A 19,857-nucleotide genomic window follows, 5' to 3' on the forward strand; every position below is an offset into this window, starting at 1 on the left:
GTTGTGTATACAGGAGCCTGGTGTATGCTGTCAGGTGCGGGCCAAAGTTGTTCTTCCTGAGGACCTCGAACAGGTATGGCCATAGGAGAGTGTCAAACGCCTTTTCGAGGTCTAATATGAGGCAGGCCACGTTAGGGAACCGGGCACGTGTTGTGTCCTGGACATGGAATAGTCTGCGGAGGTTGTGAGACGAGTTGGGATTTGGCACAAACCCATTCTGGTCGGGGTAGACCAATTGGGGTATGACCTGGGCATATCTTTCCGCTAGCATTGACCTGAAGGATCGTGGTAAGACCCCCGTCTTGAGGGCGTCCTCAAACATAATGACCAATCGTGGGGTTAGGTGAGTCGAGAACGTATGATAATATTCGAGGGGAAATCCGTCCATTCCTTCCCGGGGCCTTGTTCCTGGCTAGTGTACCTATCGCTATTTTTATCTCTGCAGGTCTTATTTTGTGGTCAAGGTCCTTCTGAACGTACGGCGAGACCTGGGGGAGTGGTAGGGTGAGGAAGAAATCGTCTATCGCGTGGAGGTCTCCCTGTCTCGGTGCTTGGTATATGTGAGAGTAGTACGTGTGGAATACTTGCATGATAGCGAGTTGGGAGGTTTGGAGCTGACCAGACTGGTCCGTGATTTCTGTGATGGGTTTTAGGTCGGGGTCCTGCCGTGCTAGCCATGCTAGAAGTGTTCCTCCCCCTGTTGCCCTCCCGGTGTACCCTGGCTGCATAGGCCCTGAAGTTATATTTGTGTAAGTCCCTCAATGTTTCCGCGTACTTTGTTTTGGCCTCGCCCATGCGCTCCTGGTCCGCCTCACCGCGGTCGTCCGCTTTTAGTAGGGTTGCTAACGCGCATTCTGCGTCTTGTAGCGCGCGCTCTAGGATCTTACGCACGCCCACCACCTGTTGTATACAGTGGCCCCGTGCCGTCACTTTATGTGCGTCCCATTCTATGAGACTAGAGGATGCCGTCCCTGCGTTTAGGGTGAAATGTTCCTGTAGGTGTGTCCCGTGATCGTGTGTGAATTCCTGGTCCGTGAGGCATTCCCGAGGGAGTTTCCATGTTGGCACTGGGGGGTGGGGTGGTTTCTACCGAAGTGTCAGAACGTGGGCGTCGTGGTCTGAGAGCACCCTTCCAAGATAGTCTGTGTGTTGTGCTTTAGTGTGCAGAGTTGCCGAGCATAGGAATCTATCCAGACGTACTCGGAGGTCATGCGGAATGGAATGGAATGAATACAATTTCGTGGTGGGGTGTAGCGCCCTCCATGTGTCAGTCAATGGCCAGTGTTGTACCCAGGTGTTAAAAAGGGAAGCCAAGCTGTTTATGGCGAAGGTTCGTAAAGAGAAGAGAGGTCGGAAGAAATAGAAGGCCAGGTTGAGGTCAGGATCGGAGTCGAAGTCGACGTTGGGTCATGTTTTGAAGTCCAAGAAACATAATAAGAAGAAGAGGCATGGCTCTCAGCACCGATCGGAGGAAGCTCAGTCGTCGACCTCGAAGGATCATCGACGTCAGAAGGACTATATATCTCCCTCTACATCCCGGTGAGAGTTGATGCTCCTGTGGATTAACCGGCGCCGAATCTTTCTCCTTCTTCGAAGCACTCTTTGTTTCCGGTGGAAGAGGTGCCTGTACCTGAAAGGCCATCGACTCCGGTGACTCCTATGCCAGGCGAGTGGTCCTGGTCCTGGACCCGACGCATTACCTTAATGCGATGTACGGAGTCTTTGCGAGGGCAATGTACCCCTCTGGTGCACCTTCGGGTCCCATGGGTCCTATGGCATTCAATTTGGGAGTGCCACATGCTTATACTCCAGCTCCGTTCATGCCATTTCTACCTGCCGCTCCTTCATGGAATTTTTGCCGGCGCCGAGAACGTCAACCCCGGCGCCGACGTTGATTCCTCCCTCATGGCGCCGTCAGCTCGGCCTCGTTCGACTTCGAAGGTGCCGCTGGATCGGAGTTCGACCCCGGTTTCGAATCCGTCGGATCCGGGTATGACTCCATTGGCCCTGAAGGTGAGGTCCATACGTGAGGCACAACGGTTGCTGGAGGAGCAGCTTTATAGAGAAAATGAGATGGAAGAAGGAGAGCTTCATGAGTCTGAAGACCTTTTTGCAGATCTAAGGGAGGCAAGTGGTTTGGGACTATCTCCAGAATGTCAACTTTCACCTCCTTCTGATGTTCCTTCCAAGGATGTGGTTCCTTACCATGTTGTAATTTGTAAGACTGCTGAACTTTTGGATTTGCAACTCCCTACAACAGAATTTAAGTCTAATATTCTGCCGGAGGTGCTTCACTCTCCTTCTACAGTCATTGAGTCCATTTAATGAAGCTATTACAGTGCCAATGTTGGATGTTTGGCAAAAACCCTTTTCTGCTCCTGCAGTTTTGAGGTCAGTTGCCAGGCGATATAGGACAGCTCCAGGTGATTTGGTGTTTTTATCTTCTCATCCTGTACCTGAGAGTTTGGCTATTCAAGCTGCATGCTCAAGAAATCGGCTGGAGCTTTTTCGCAGACTCCTGGTGATAGAGAGTCTACGAGACTGGATAAGGCTGCTAAAAAGGTATTTTCATCAGCTTCTATGGCTCTCAAATCCACCAATGCCACTTGGGCAGGTATATCCAGGCTGTAATGGATTCTGCAAGTCAATTGGCCCCGAAGTTGTCAGAGGAAGACAGAAAGAACTTTGATGAAGTCTTGTCTGACACTCAGGCAGCTGCGAAGCAGGTGACTCAGAGTGGACTTGATACAGCGGACTCTGTAGCTAGGATAATGGGGTCTTCGGTGGCATCTAGGAGTAGTGCACGGCCTAAATCTTTGGAGTTTTCGCAAGATGTCCAGGTAACTCTTTTGGACCTTCCATTTGACGGTTCAGGTCTCTTTGGAAAGAAGGCGGATGCAGCCTTGGAGAGGTTTAAGGATAGCAAGACTACGGCTAAGTCTCTGGGTCTGCAGACATAGTCTAGGGGTTCTTCTTATAGAAGGTACAGGGGCTTTGGAAGGTCGTTCTTTCGGACCTACAAGCAGCCTCAGCCTCAGCAGCAGCAGCAGAACACCCCATATAAATCTTATAGGGGCAGGAACAGAGGTCGCCCACAAGGTCGTCAGCCCTCCTCCTCCTCTTCCTCTACCTACCCCCCTCTTGCCACTGCAAAGCAGCCCTAGATTCAGCATTCTGGATCATGCTGGTCCTGTCGGGGGTCAGCTTACCCATTTTCTACAAGATTGGGAATCGGTCACTACAGACCTTTGGGTTCTAGATCTTGTAGAAAATGGGTGTGCTCTTCCCTTTCGGGAATTTCCTCCAAATTACCCTCCTTGCCAAGGGGCTTGCTTGGAGGTCTGTCTTCTTCTTCTGCAGGAGGAAGTCCTGACTTTGTTGAGAAAAGGCACGATAGAGGTGGTTCCAGAGCAGGAAAGTGGTCAGGGATGCTACTCCCTGTATTTCCTGGTACCCAAGAAGGATGGCAGGTTACGTCCAATCCTGGATCTCAGGATCTTGAATCTTTTTCTGAAGCAAGAAAAGTTCAAGATGGTCACCCTGGCGCAGGTTCTTCAAGCGCTGCAGCAAGAGGACTGGATGGTGTCGATCGACTTGCAGGACGCGCATTTTCATATCCCGATCCTGAAGTCGCACAAGAAGTATCTCCGTTTCACGGTAGAGTCGCAACATTATCAGTTTGCGGTCCTTCCGTTTGGACTTACTACTGCACCTCGAGTCTTCACCAAGGTGATGGCAGTGGTGGCAGCTCATCTCAGAAGATCGGGGATTCCAATTTTCCCCTATCTGGACGACTGGCTGATCAAAGCAGAGTCTCCAGAGAGGGTTTGTCATCATCTGCAAGTAACAACCCAGCTGTTGTACAGATTGGATTTTTCGATAAATGTGCCCAAGTCTCACCTGGCGCCCTCTCAGCGCAACCTGTTTGTAGCGGCAGTACTGGATACTACTGTCTGTCGAGCATTCCCTCCACCACAAAGGATTCTCGACATTCAGGAAATGATTCCCTTGTTTTACAATGGAGCGGTCGTTCCAGTCCTGAAGGTCATTCGCCTGCTCGGTCTGTTTGCTTCCTGCATTCTGTTGGTCAACCACGCACGCTGGCACATGAGGACGCTCCAGTGGTGTCTCCGCAGGCAGTGGTATCAACACAATAGAGATCTCAGGGAGTCGATCAGGATCTCCAGAGAAGCTTCTGCGGATCTGTCTTGGTGGAGCGTGGAGGGAAACCTGTCTCAAGGAAAGACCTTCCATCTTCCTCCATCGGTGGCCACAGTGATTACGGATGCATCCACTCTAGGGTGGGGTGCTCATCTGGGGGATCTGGAGATCATGGGTTTTTGGTCTCCAGAGGAGAGGTTGCTTCATATCAACCTTCTAGAGTTACGGGCGATAAGTTTGGCTCTAAAGGCCTTCCTCCCTTCGCTTCGCAGTCAGTCGGTGCAAGTCCTGACAGACAACACTACCGCAATGTGGTATGTCAACAAGCAGGGAGGAGTGGGGTCGCAATGTCTCTGCAGAGAGGCTCTGCGACTCTGCTCCTGGGTTTAGGACCATCAGATTTGTCTGATGGCAAATCCTCTGGCCGAAGTTCTGAACGTACGTGCAGACTGTCTCAGTCGGCAGTTCTCTGCAGACCAAGAGTGGGGGCTTCATCCAGAGGTGGTTTGTCACATCTTCCCGACGTGGGGAGTTCCTCGGGTGGACCTGTTTGCCACTCTCGAGAATGCTCACTGCCCGTCGTTCTGCAGTCTCCAGTATCCAAGGCGGGGAGCGTTGGGGGACGCTTTTCAGTTGAGTTGGGGCTCACAACTCCTTTACGCGTTTCCTCGGGTTCTGAGGAAGATTCGCCAAGATCAGGCCCAAGTTATATTGATCACCCGGATTGGCCAAGAAGGGTGTGGTACACAGATCTTCTCCACCTCTCCTCGTGCCCGCCGCTCCGTCTCCCTCTCAGGGCAGACCTCCTCTTGCAGTCGCAGGGGCAGGTTCTACACCCCCACCTCCAGAGCGTATACCTTCATGCCTGGAGATTGAACGGGGCAATCTGGATTCTTTCTCTCTACCGCCTGACGTGGTGAATGTTATTTTATCAGCCAGGCGGCATTCCACCAAGTCTATTTATTCTTACAGGTGGGCCAAATTTGTTTCATGGTGTGGAGAGAAAGCCATTGATCCCATAAGGCCCCGTTTATCCAACATACTTCAGTTTGCTCTTTCTCTAGCCCAGCAGGGTTTTGCTGTGGCTACTGTAAAAGGTTATTTATTGGCCTTGTCGGCATTCCTTTGCTTGCCGGATCAGCCGTCTTTGTTCAAGTCACCTATTGTTTTAAGTTTTATTAAGGGTCTTACCAACAAATTTCCTCCTACTCCATTTATTGTGCCTCAATGGACTTAAATCTTGTTTTAACATACTTTATCGGCTCACCTTCTGAACCTTTGCACAAGTGTCCCATGAGATTACTGTCTTTTAAGACTGTTTTTCTTGTTGCAATTACCTCAGCAAGGAGGGTAAGTGAGCTTCAAGCTCTGAGTTCGAAACCCCCATTCTTGACCATTCATGCTGAAAGAATGGTATTCAGGAGCAGGGCTGCTTTTCTGCCTAAGGTGGTAACTCCTTTCCATCTAGGGCAGTCAATTACCCTTCCTTCCTTTTATCCTCCCCCTCACTCTCCCAAGGAGGAGGAGCGGCTTCCTCCCTTGGATCCAAGGAGGGCGGTGATCTTCTACCTTGATAGAACTAAAGAGTATCGTGTAGATGACCAACTGTTCGTGGGCTTTGCTGGCTGCAGGAAAGGCAGAGCAGTGCACAAGCGCACACTTTCCTGATGGATTGTCTTGTGCATCAAGATTTGTTACTCTTTGGCCGGTAAGGAACCTCCATAAGGTTTAAGAGTTCATTCTACAAGGGCAAAGTCTTCTACATCTGCCTTATCTAGAGGTGCTCCTGTTGAGGACATTTGTAGAGCGGCAACTTGGGCCTACTTCCACACCTTCGCAAAGCATTACTGCTTGGATTCCGAGGTGAGGAGGGATGGCCATTTTACGCGTTCTGTCCTTCAGGATTTCTTGGTATAGGAGAGTGGACACCCTCCTCCTGGAGAGGGGACTGTTGTGGGATTCTTTTCACAAGGTGAGGAATCCACTGGCAGATGTATCCATCAGAAGAGCAAGTTACTTACCTTCGGTAACGCTTTTTCTGGTGGACACAGTATCTGCCTGTGGATTCCTCACTGACCCACCCGCCTCCCCATTTGTCCACTCTTCTATACCTGCAATCTTGTTATGTTATGGTTGTTTCTTCCAATTGAAATGTTTAATTGTTCATGCTTTTTGCATTGATTTCACACTATGTGTGTTGGTTTGAATACTATGTACTGTGTATACTGTACCTATTTATGTCGGTCCGTCCGTGTGCCTCGAGGGCACGGAAAAAAGGGCGGAACTGACGTCATCACACCAACGAGGCTCTCTTATGGATCCAGTGACGTCAGCGAGGTCGCGAGCGGAGTAGTGCCTTTGTGACGTTGTCTACGTCCTCGTCGGCGTGGAGAGCTACAAAAGTTTCCGAATGTTGCTGGCGCAGGGGATATTCACAAGGTGAGGAATCCACAGGCAGATACTGTATCCACCAGAAAAAGCGTTACCGAAGGTAAGTAACTTGTTCTTCGGTGACAATATGGACTTGTAAATATGCCCCTTAGTAGTCCGAAGTCTTTTTGATTGTCTTTTTTTTTTATGCATAGCGATAAAAAAAGTGTTCAAAAGTGCACTTCACTGACCCTAAAAGTGTAAATTTTCCATTTGCAGTTTGTATGGATACTTGTGGAAATCTGCAATTCTCGTATGTTTTTAATATATTCTTTGAAATGTTTCTAGTCCCTAGAAATTCGCCAATTTACCGTACAAGGTAACTTGGGGTTAGCCCAGGGTAACACCTACTACAATGTCTTAATCTTTGGCATCCTGGCACGTCTCTTGTGTCGTCTGGGGTCAGGAGCTTTGAAACCAGCTGCAAGAACAGATGGCACAAAGGCAGCCTTGCCAAGTGCCACACTTCTTGGGTTAGATTAACACATTCTAGTAATTTTCTCGCATTCCCTCAGGAACTTGAAATTGTGATACACTTCTCTGGGTCGTACAGGGTGAAGAACACCGGCAGCTCCTCCCTTATGGTGGACGAGCATCCCCCTTCACCCCCCATCAGCAGCTGCAAAAATTGAAACATAAAATGATAATAAAACAGTTTTATTAGCATTTTATTTTTCTTCTCAGAGCCAAGTCTTGGGAGCTGGGCCACACTCACCGAGCACTGCAGCAAGCACAGACGGGGAGTGGTGGGTACTGCTGTCATTGGGCATGTCAGTTTGACCAGCTGTCTCAGGACGGCCAAACCGACTTGTGCACTGACATCTCTCCAACCTGAGCTGCATTTCCAGGTGGAGATAACAGGTGCGGGTGGAGCCGCTCTGCTTTATCACGAGGGGGCGGCTCGACTGAACATTCAGCGAAATTTGGAAGTACGTGTAACACATCTTGGGCGCTGAGGAAGGCGGAAATCGCCGAAATGCATTCGCCATTAATATTTCAATAAAGTTGCTTACAAAGGATTCCCCCGGGGTGGCCTCTGCTCTTCTTTCTGTGGAGGAGTTTGGATACAAGTAATTTGTGGTGGCCAGAGACTCAACAACAGAGGCCCCGCCTCACAAGTGGCCCGGAGGACACTGGCAACACTTCAGCAAGTTGTTTTTCCTCCAAGGGATTGGATTGCTCCGGAGCCCGCCAAGACGTTCAGGAATATATGGAGCAGTTGCCAGGTATTTGACCTGACACTGGGTGAGCTGTTTTTACAGACTTGCCCCTGCTGTTATTAACACTTGGACTGGCAGGCTGAGGCGGTGTGGGGACCCGAGGGAGAACTTTGTTGTTTTTTTTTCAAGACTGCACATCAACAATGTCCTTTTCGCTAGTCATAACAACGCCCAAACCACTGTGTTGAACCGATACAGCGCAGCCTACCTGGAATTGGGAACTGCATTCTGGGAGTTGCAGTTCGGCATCCTGCGATGAATTGCAACAGGTGCGTGGCATGTTTTCTGGGGGCAGAGCCGCTCTGCTTTATCACGAGGGGGCGGATCGACTGAACATTCAGCGAAATTTGGAAGTACGTGTAACACATCTTGGGCGCTGAGGAAGGCGGAAATCGCCGAAATGCATTCGCCATTAATATTTCAATAAAGTTGCTTCCAAAGGATTCCCCCGGTGTGGCCTCTGCTCTTCTTTCTGTGGAGGAGTTTGGATACATACATATATATATATATATATATATATATTTCGTTGAGTCCGATGCAACGCAGCAAAGCGCAGCCACGCCACGCCACACAGCAAAGTCGGAAAGATCGAGTAAAGCCACAAACTCGGTGCTCTTGTTGTCAGTGCATTTATTCGTGGAGAATAAACAGCCCACCAGTCGCCATGACACGTTTCGCCTCAGCCGAGGCTTGATCACATGTCATGAGAAGGAGGAAGGAGGTAATTTTTAAATAGCAAAGTTAGTCACATGACTGATAGTACATCCTGTTGTTGTTAAAGGGGTATACATAAAAAAGTAATGCCGGGCACAGTGCCCTTATTTACACCCCAAACAAAACCATACAGACGTATAAAGTGCATAGTGCATAACAATACTGTACATTTATGTGTAAAACCAGTCAGTCAACGTAACAGAATTTAGTATGTAACGTGAGGCAAAATAGATGACGCATTTCATCATTTCAAGCAAAGTATTTTTAAAACTAATGCAGTGTATAGAAAAATATATAAATCTATGTATACAAATATATAAATCTAATTTCATATATTTACACAATGTACAATAAATGTGCAACTATTTACATCAATTATTCTTGTAAACATTCATTTCAAAAATTGCCTCATTTGTCCCGTGTCTACTCTATCAATTCATATCGACACTTCATCAATGTGTTAGGACTGCCGACTGGTAGACAGTATTGTTGAAAAAAGTCTCAATTATTTGACATAGTGTATTAAATCATACCCAAGTGGGTGAGAAATGCGCAGATTATTAATTATCAGTCCAATATTGGAAATGTATAAATCGCTAAATACCTCCCTATGGGTTGCTAAATATAAACTTAGAATAAAGTGATTGTGCAAAAATTATAAAGAAAAACTACTCAATAAAGTTTCATCAGTTAAAAAATGCTGGCTGCTAAACAGAACATACACATTTAGGTTGTTTCATCAATTTCTTATCCAATCCAATGGGAAGAACAGGGAACTTATTATAAACAGGTATAAAGATCCTCTGTACTATTCAGCCCCCCAGGCTGTTTGCTGTTTAACTCGAGGATATAGCGGGTTTCCAGTAGACGCAACTTGCTGTCTCTGTCTCCCCCCCTCCTCAAAGGTAGGACTGAGTCCACCAGGTAATATTGCAGCTTTTCGGGGTTGCTGTTGTGACATTTCTCGAAATGCCGAGCTACTGGATAAGCCTGGTCCTTTCCAGAGATTGCCCTCAAATGCTGAAGGATGCGTTTATGCGCCGGGAGGCGGGTACTGGCCACGTATTGTAGGTCACACGGGCAGACTAATACATATACCACAAACTCCGTTTTGCATCCCAGCTTTTGTTGGATCTTAATGGGCTTGTCATGGAAGGGACTAGTGTAATGGGTTTTATTTAAGGCGTGCTTACAGGCTTTGCAAACCTGACACTTTTTAAAGCCTGTGATGCGTTCCCACCATTTCTTCGGAACGTCTAAGGTGTTGTTAACAATGGCACTGCCTAGGGAAGGAGATTTTCTGAACGTAATCTCTGGTTGACTCTTTACTAGATCACCAATTACCTGATCTCCTTGCACAAGATTCCAATTCCTTGAGAATATTTTGCGAATCTCAGCATGTTGTTGACTATAAGTAACTATAGCCCTACACTGAATCTTTTCTGTTGGTGGAATTGCAGTTATATTATTAGAATCTGGACATTTCTCTAATAGATGTTCCCTTACCAGTTTTGTAGTCTTCAAAATAGCATCATCTATCATTTTGGCGCTGTACCCTCTTTCTAAGAAACGCTTTTTACACTGTAGTTGAGCTGTTCTGCACTCTTCTTCATTGCTACAGATACGTTTTATTCTTAACATCTCCCCGTAGGGGATGCTATGAATAAGATGGCGCGGGTGACTACTAGAGGCATGCAATACCGTATTACCAGCGGTACTTTTCCTGTGCAGCTTAGTTTCTATTTTGTTGTTCGCAACATATACCTCTACATCCAGGAAATTAACTGAGACATTACTGATTGTCGAAGTAAACTGAAGATTTAAGTCATTTACATTCAGCTTGTTAACAAAATCAGTAGCACTATCCATGGAACCCCTCCAGATAAAAAACAAATCATCGATATATCTGAGGTACAGAATCGCATTAATTGTCTGTGTTGTCCCATCAGGGTTTGCTCCTCCCACAGTCCCATGTGTAGACATGCGAAACTGGGGGAGAAGCAAGAACCCATGGCCACCCCCCTTAGTTGCTGATAGGTCTGGCCCCCAAAAGAAATTTTGTTGTAGGCATATGTTGAGCATCACCATGAGCATCTTGTTGTGCTGTGCATTATGTATGGGGCGTTTGTCCAAAAAGAATTAGGTTGCTTTTAAGCCATCAAAATGCCTGATAGATGTATAAAGCGAACAAATGTCCAATCTCATCAGTAAATAGTTCTCATTCCAACTCTGCTGAGATAGCTTACTCAAGAAGTCACTCGTATCTCTGATGTAAGAGTTCAGCCCCTTAACCCATTCTTATAGAAAGAAATCAATGTACCTGGATAGGTTTTCCGTCGCACTATCGATAGCCGATATAATCGGTCTCCCTGGAGGCATGAGAGGGTCCTTGTGGATCTTGGGCAAAAGGTAGAACGTCGGAATCACCGGAAATTCTTTCTTGAGAAATTGAAATTCCTCCATGGAAATCAAACCGCAGCTACGCCAACCCATCAGCTTTGCATTAAGATCATTCCAAGCCATTTTAACAATTGTAATATTGGTTTTGCGGTAGCAGGCAGTGTAGCTGAGTTGTTTTTCAGCCTCAGCTACATAGTTGTCTCTTGTCCACAGGACAATATTGCCCCCCTTGTCTGCTTGCTTCACAATCAGATTTTCCTCAGATTTCAGTTTTTTCACCAATAAATTGTAGTTTTGGTTTTGTCGTGCAATGGCTTGGCTCTTTTTATTTGTGTTTATATAGAGTTTTTTTGAGATCTTCCACCATCAGATCCTGGTAGGTATCCAGATTATCGTTTGCCGAAATGGGGTTAAAAGTGGACTTTGGCCTGAAAGGTGTTATCACTTTCTCCCTACTAGTACTGGTGATGGCAGCCATGGGCGGTGTATCTGAATTCAATACATTCTGTTCAGCTTGTAGTTCCCAGATTTCCTCAAAGGAGGAGGCATCCCCGGCTGTAAGTAGATCAGGGCTCAAAGTTACGGTGGTCTCATCTTTGTTAGGTTTTGGTCGCAAGCGATGGAATTTGGTCAATTTGAGTTTTCTCACAAACCTATACATATCCATACGTGTGCCAGCGTAGTCAAAGGTCTGTGGTGCACAATAAGACAGCCCCAGGCTAAGTATCTTCGTTTCCTTAGGGCTTAAAGTTATGTTTGTCAAATTGATTATTGAGGGGCTCCCTGTTGGTTCCCCCGTTTCTTGTTGGACCACTTTCGTTGTGTTCTCTTCTTGGTTGTTCCACTTTTCTTTGTGGAGTTTGCGTCGCTCTGCTCTTTTTCTGTTTGCGCTTTTCCTGGTTGAGCAAAGGCAACTCTTGGTCTTAGGGTTTCCCGTCTGGCCTCGCACAGGCGACTCACCTCCTGTGCGGGTGTTAGTGCTGTAAACCCCAGCGATGCATTATGTGTTTCACCTTCTAGTTCACTACCTTCTGTTGAACTTAAACTTACTGAGGAAGCTGAGCTCACATTGCCCTTAGTTTTGTTGGCACGTTTATTATTCCCCAGTGCACTTTTATTGTTGCCATCTTTTTCAAATCTTCGTGCAAAGGTGAAGATACGCCCATTTAGGTAGTCCAACCTGTCCCTCTCAAATTTGAACGCTTTGCGTTTTTTAATAATTTCCTCCTCCTTTTGTAACCGGGATTCCATTTCTTCTCTCATCCTTTTTGTGTTGGCCTCGTCATCACCCAATTTTTCCAGTTCCGCCTCCACCATTACGATTTCGTCTTGGATTTTCATCTGGTCACTTTCGGCATATTTAATTAGGATTTTCATTAGTTTTGCCGAGGATTCCAAGTTTGTCGCTGCCCATTCCTCGAGCATGCGAGGGTCCGGAGCTTCATAACTGGGGGCCAGGGTGATACGGAGGCCGTGAGGTACACGACCGACTTCCAAATACATCGATAGGGACTTGTTCTCCCACCATTTGGAAGTCTCTTTCTTCATTAGCTTCTCCAATTTGCGAAACAAATCGCGCGCCGTTGGATTCATGGCGCTCGCAGAATTTCCCATGGATGTGGATGCTGTTGCCCCCCCAGCCGGGGTGACAAACACAAGTTCAGCAGCCTGCTCCCTACTCCTTAACACGGCGGCTGACATGGTGAATTAGGCTCGTAAAGTATACTACTGACAACAAACGGATTCGGTCAACACGAGAAACTTCCCTACGACTGAAAAAGTGCACACTCCTCACTGCGTTATTTTCGCCGCCGTACCTTAACCTGGATGTCGATATATATATATATATGTATATATATATTTTTTTTTTCTTTATAAACTTTAGGTGAAAGCACCATATATGCTTTCACTATAATGGTGGTCACGCCCTTTTGTTTAGACGCTGCTCACGGTAACCTGAATATGTGAGCAGCGTCTAAAAAAGGGGGCGTGGCCACCATTAAAGTTGTCTCGTATTTGCTAGAGTTTGAGCTCGTATTTGCTAGAGTTTGAGCTCTTGGCATTAACCCCTTGCATGCTGATGACGGAGTGGTTCCGTCATCAGCTACGGGTGAGCTGTGCTGATGACGGAACCGTTCCGTCATGATTCCGCCCGCGCAAGGCGGAGTCAGCATGGGCGGGGAATTCCCGCCGCACGCAAGGGGTTAAAAACCACAATGCCTTTATATATGTGTTCTTTTTAAAAACAAAATACATTGTCATTTGCAATGCCAATAGCATAAACGCGCCAATGCCAATAGCATAAACGCTTGCAAATGTGAGACCTATTGCATTGTAAAGCTTGTTTTTCTGTCTTTTTGTGGAATTAGTATTTTTGGAGAAAAAAACGTAATAACCATACTACCCTTTAAGCACTTTATTGTGTCACTGCCCACTAGTGGTGTTTTGTCCTAATTGTCAGCACCCCTACTTATTTCTTCTGTTGTTTCTAATGTTATTTCCCTCGGTCATGGTTAAAAGAAGTTGTCTGCAGTTTAACCTATATTTATTTAAATGAGTTTGAAAATAAGGCGGGCTTTCTATTCTGTGATCTCTGGACAGGATGATTCAACTTAACCCCTGCCAAGGACATATCTGAAGGGAATTATTTCCCCTCCAAGCCAGTGTGCCTGTTGCCAGGTCACAGAACGTAATGATATACCAGTTAAGCCACCCCTGGAATCCTTACCGATTAGTAAAGTTAAGTTGGAGCCACCTTTCTCTGCAGTGTCGCTAGTGGTTCAGCACACAGAGTGCTCCATGCCAAATTGCATGTTTTTCTTGCCCCCTGTATTTCCACCAGTGATTTGAAAGGTTTCACATTTATATTGCTTTAGTCTCTGATTATGCCACGGGGGCACATATACAAAGGCTTTTTGTGGTCGCAAACAGGATGCGTCTGCAGAAAGAGTTTTTCACATGTACAAAGCTCTGTTTGCGATTTGGTAACCTTTTACCGAATCACAAACTAGGTTTGCGATACGGTATTAGGAAGGCCTCCCAAATTGCTGTGGTATGTGTGAATGTTTTGCAACCGAAATGCGGTCTCAAAACATTTGCATTTTACCTCCTGCTTCAAGTAGGTGGTAACCCATTCGTAATTGGAAGGGGTCCTAAAGGGACCCTTTTTCCTTTGTGAATGTTTGTGAAAACATTTTTAAGAGCAGGCAGAGGTCCCAGTGACCACTGCCTTCGCTTCAAAAAATAAAAAGAAAACTTCATTTTTTTTTTAATGCATCCTATTTTCCTTTATGGAAAATCAGTCACAGACATGGTGGTCTTCTGACCTCAGTTGGCCACCACCCCTTTGATTTTAGCGGTCTCCAATATGTCGCAAACCAAAACTTACCTCATTAATATTCATGAGTTATGTCTATTTGCACCCCACTGAGAATCATAAAAATGTTTCAGATAAATTTGTACATTGGTGTTTGGGATTTCCAAATAGCGGACCACAGTAATTTACTACTTGGGAATTGCAAACGATTACCTATGTACATGTGGCTCTACCTTCCTAAACATGGCTCATGATGGCTAAAATAGTTGTAAGCTAGCAGCAGCTGTGTTGTGTTATATTTGGTGGAGCTGGGAAAGCACAAATCTGCCAGTGCTTCGTATTTCTCTTTTTAGTTGGCTCTCTAATCCTGCTATCTGAATGTCCCTTTCTCATTGCCTCTGTTTACCTAGCCGGTGCCCCAATCTTTCTGTACCAGTGAGTATATCTTTGTATCCTCCTGAAAGACAGTGTCTTTCTGTCTTATAGTATGTGCTTTTTTTTTTTGTATAGCGCACGGCTACTCAGAAAGAGTGTCCCGGCGCTTTATGTAGGCAGCTCAGGGTTAACAAACATAACAGCATAAAAACAGAGACAGAAAAAAGGAACACCCTAAAGGTCAAAAAGCCAGGTCTTAAGGCTCTTCCTAAACAGAAGCAGATTGGGCGTACTACGTAGAGCCAGAGGTAAGGAGTTCCACAACTGGGGGGCCCTGAGACTAAAGGAGCGACCCCCAGTGCGAGCCTTCCTCACTCGAGGGACCACAGCCATGAACAAAGATTCCGACCGAAGTGAACGGACCGGACAATAAAAGGCAAGCCTTCGCTGCAGGTACCTTGCTACCGAGCCAAAGAGTGCTTTATGCACCAGAGTCAGAGTTTTAAACATAATCTGCTTCCGGATGGGCAGCCAATGGAGCGACTGCACCAACCCGGATGCTCTCGCTCGCCTATGCAGGCCGAAAATGGCTCGAGCCGCGGAGTTCTGCACCACTTGCAGCCGCTGAACAAGATAGTCCGGGAGGCCTAGATAAAGGGCGTTGGCATAGTCCAGTCTAGAGCCTATTAAGGCTTGAACAGTGATCTTTCTATGCTCTTCTGTAAGCAGGGGTAGGAACTTCCGGAGCATCTTCAAAATGCCAAAACAAGTGCCCGTTAGGCCAAGAATGTGAGATCTTAGCGTGAGATTATTATCAAACTTGACTCCCAAGTTTTTGGCCACCTGAGATGACTGAGCCGGGGGACACATGTCCGTTGGCCACCACTCCCGCCATTCAGGGTCCGAGGCGCAGCCGAAGAGCAATACCTCCGATTTATTGGAGTTGGCCTTGAGGCTGTTCCGCTAGAACCAATCAAAAACCATCCCTAGGCACCCCCGGATGCTCTCTCCATCAAATGCCCGATCTTTCCTGCACGTGAAGAGCAGTTGCGTGTCATCCGCGTGTCATCCGCGTGTCATCCGCGTAAGACACGATCTGGGCCCCAAAAGACTCCACCAGTGCCACCAGTGGGGTATGAAGATGTTAAAAAGAGTCGGGCTCAACACAGAGCCCTGTGGAACTCCGACTCCCAAAGGCGGCATCTCAGCGGAGCTCGGGGAGACCCAGACCGTTTGTCGGCGGCCCTCAAGAAAAGATGTAAACCATTTGAGCACCGTCCCCCTGAGACCGATGTTATAAAGTCTGGCGAGAAGCGCCTCATGGGGGACGGTGTCAAAGGCATGACAAGCATGGCCTTGCCTCCTGCGTCCAGTGTCTCCCGAACAACCTCTGACACCTCGAGAAGTGCTGTCTCCGTACTTAAATTAGGCCGGAATCCGGATTGCGAGGGGTGCAGTAGGTCATTTGATTCTAGGTAGCTAGAAAGAACGCCATGCACATGCTTCTCCGTGATCAAAGTCCTTAATGTATATGCCTGCCTGCCCGTTGTCAATGCCTTTCTGCGCCATTGTCCGTACCTTTCTTCCCCTTTGTATCTGCATTCCTACCCTATTGTTTTGTCTAACTGTTCCAACTGTAATGCAGTTGTGGATTTTATTTTACTAGTGACTTATATTTTGCTTTTCAGAATGAGCAAAAAAGGTCCTGTAATTAAGAATTGGTCAATTGCAAATGGGTAGTGTAAAAAGCAGACTCATGTGTTTTGTAGAGCAAGACTTATTTACCAATTCATTTGAGGGATCTACAAGCAGACAAATTAGGTCGGCCTGGGAATTGAACTCATAATGTTCGCTTCAGGTTGAGGGATGCTGACAAAGATGGCAATTGTAGTTTCAGGCCTGTCCTCCCGTGCAGCGAGTCCAGGATATTCAGGTTATGATTCCGATGTTTCGCTCTCTTTCCTGTATTTCTGTCCCCAAGACATGCCCCATGTTGCTTATTGGGGTCACGCTTGCGTGACCTCGTTTGGCTCGCGTTAGCAATAACTTGTTCAATATTGTTATACTAAACTCAGAGCATCCCTTATTATCATGATGTTTTTAAACCATCTTTATTTAAGTTTTACACTGTTATTGGCAACTAACATGTCATCTTACACAGATGTGCAAATATAGTTACTTCTTTTCGCTGTGGCCATGCCAATAGCAGTACAATGTGCACAAAACATGATTGTGGTGTATTTCCAACCTTGTTCAACACTACTTAAATCGTCAGGCAACCCTTTTTATCATGACAATACCTGTATTAATAAAAAAGGCTGGGTGTCGGATTTCGTCTCAATAAATATCATCTTGTAGCATAATGTTGTGGGCAAAATATCAAGGACCAAAGTATGCACTATACGTCTCCCTTTGTTACCATTGAGTTACTATACAGAGGGGGCTTCACCTATTAGTTTGGATTGCTCTTTCCCTTCTCAATTGCATATTTCTGGCCCGTTTCTTAGTGCCCGATTAGGATGCTGTGCGGACCGCCACCGCAGGCCGTCGGTGATTGTCTGTCCGACATCCAGAGTTTCAGTCCGACCACCGGATTACAAGGTTTAAGGAGCCAGTCGGTCGGAGCCTAATACCTACAATGGGGACGGTGCCTGCGGAGGATTAGGATGTACCTTTCCCTCTGCCTTTACATTGTTGTACCACTGCCATGTAATGGCAGACGGAAAGGGAATTTAGGGGCCCCTAGCAGGGCCCCCATATCCCAGGGGCCTCCGCTATGGGTTCAGGGGGGCACATGAGGTGCCCCCACAAACATCCATGCACCATGTGTAAGGCACCACATGGTGCCTGGCAACACAGTGCATGGATGTAAGAAAACATCTCTTTTTCTATTGCGGCTTGTTCTGCGGCCCTTTTACGGCCCGCCTGCAATAGAAAAAGGCATGTTTATGACCACCTGCATGGCGCTCTTACTGTATTTAGGCGTATTGGACGTTCCTGTGCCTTACACGATGGCGGTTGGACTTTCGTCTGACCTCCATTGCAATGAGGTCAATAGTGGTGAAATTAAACAGACTATGATATATCCCAGAGCAGCTGACACTGATTGATTAGGAATTTCCATCCGTGACCTTTTCTACTTGTCGGTGAGTCATACAGGAAGTTCCATTATCGAACAATGTGGCTTCTGCCATCATCTCGGGGCTTTTTGTGTCCCAGACTTTTCATAATCTAAACGATCTGGTGTAGAGAAGTTTGTAGGATGAGAAACGGAGAAGAAAAAAAATGAAAGGAAATTGCTTCCCCCTGCTCCCATCCCCTCCCCCGCCCATATGCTCCCTTAGTGATGGAGAAGTTGTGACTTTTAATAATTGTCAAAATAAGTGTCCAGTTGTGGCACAGTTGTCTGCCTATCTGGACACATTTTTATAGTTGTTTTAATCCCTTTATATTTTGCAGAATGTTGGTCTCTTAAAATATATTTTGCATTCCAGCTTTAATGACAACTGAGGGGCAGGGATTATTTTTTATTCAAGTATAGCTATGTATTCCCGTTTCAAGTGAAGTCTTCGATCTCCACCGTTAGCATATATAAGTAATTTGTTTTATGCCTGTGCCATGGTGACACACGTAAACGGAAGCTTGAATATATTTTTTGTGGCCTCCCTTTCATTCCCCGATTCCAGGGTGTTGTTAGCAGTGTGAGGTGTCTTGAAAATGTGTTTCCACTCTTCAGGTAGGGTGTCTGTGTTTCTTCTTTGTGTCTATAGAAATGCATGTGGACAGGCACTAAATGTATAGCATACAGAATTATAACAGACATTTATACATTGGACTGTGACTCCTAAGTACAGAACAGAACGCCATTCCTGCTTAAAACGTTGTATGACGGAGCAACATTTGCCGTTTCAATGCATGCTCATTACAACGCGGGCGTTAAAACACAATCTCTGTCACAACGCATTAAAATTACAAAGCAATATTTTACCACAAGTATGCCTTTACAATGCATGCCTTTACAGGGGATTGCCTTGTATAATCTCCCCGTGCCTAAGAAAAAATTAATGTGTCCTCATGTAACGTAACTGGTGCTATGTGAAGCGCTCCGATAACCGATATCAGGTCAAGTTCGCACTATATAGAAAACTCAGTAAAAAAAAAATATATATAAATATATATAAATATATATGTGTGTGTATATATATATATATATATATATATATATATATATATATATATATATATATATATATATATATATATATGTGTGTGTGTCACATCAGGATTCCAGCGATGCAACCTTCACAGGGAGCGGCGCATTACCGGAAACAGACTCCGCAGGCAAGACTTGTTGCTTAATGATGTTTATTTCGTGCATCAAATGTTCAAATGACGCGTTTCGGCCGCCAGACATGCGGCCTTGATCACATATGTATATATATGATGTATGTATTTATGTGTATATATACACATATGTATATATGTATTTTTTTCACACACAAATTCATAGATGTGTGTGTATATATAATACATGCACATCTATCTAACTGTGTATATATCCGTTTTTGCTACAAGCATCAGGGAGTTTTGACGCGATACATATATATATATAGACATTCCCATAAATCCCCACATCTCCTACCTACTTAAACCCATACCCAGCCTAAACACTAATAATACTCTTGCCATCCGAAAACACTTACCCACCTTAAACCCTAAATAACCCTTCCATCCAAAAACCCATACCTACCATAAACCCTACAATTACCCTTCCACCCAAAAACCCATAACCAACCTACATATACAAACACTTAAAACTTACCTAATACTTACATTTGAATCGCAAATGCCTTTACCAATCATGCCTTTACAACTAAATTAATTGTAAAGGCATATGCGATGTAACAGCACTTGGGTAGCAACGGCTGCGTTGTAATGGACTCGTTGCAATGGCTGTTTCCCTCTGGAATTATATGTGTTGGTGTTGCGGGGTTATGTAAAGAGATGGAAGGAGATATTTATTGTTTTTGCGGGACACTGCCTTAAAAACTCAAATGGACCCACCTGATTGCCCCTTCATGATTACCAAGACCACGTACTCCAAATTTTCTGTTCACTACATCTAGGCTCTGTCATGGTTGGGTTTGTGTTTCTTTTTTGTAATAAATGCTTATTGTATGTATAGAGTGTATCTAGTTAATGTAGAACTTTATTGTAGCACTCATTGGTAACTTAAATATA

The 19,857-nt window shown here is 45.7% G+C and overlaps 1 protein-coding gene across 3 annotated transcripts in view; it reads left to right on the forward strand.

Annotated features, from left to right (window-relative positions):
• INPP5B (inositol polyphosphate-5-phosphatase B) overlaps nt 1-19,857 on the forward strand; it is a 783,203-nt gene that overhangs the window by 587,766 nt on the left and 175,580 nt on the right. The window lies entirely within an intron of this gene.

The sequence above is a fragment of the Lissotriton vulgaris genome, chromosome 2_1, assembly GCF_964263255.1.
Source record: "Lissotriton vulgaris chromosome 2_1, aLisVul1.2, whole genome shotgun sequence".
Taxonomy (NCBI): Eukaryota; Metazoa; Chordata; class Amphibia; order Caudata; family Salamandridae; genus Lissotriton; species Lissotriton vulgaris.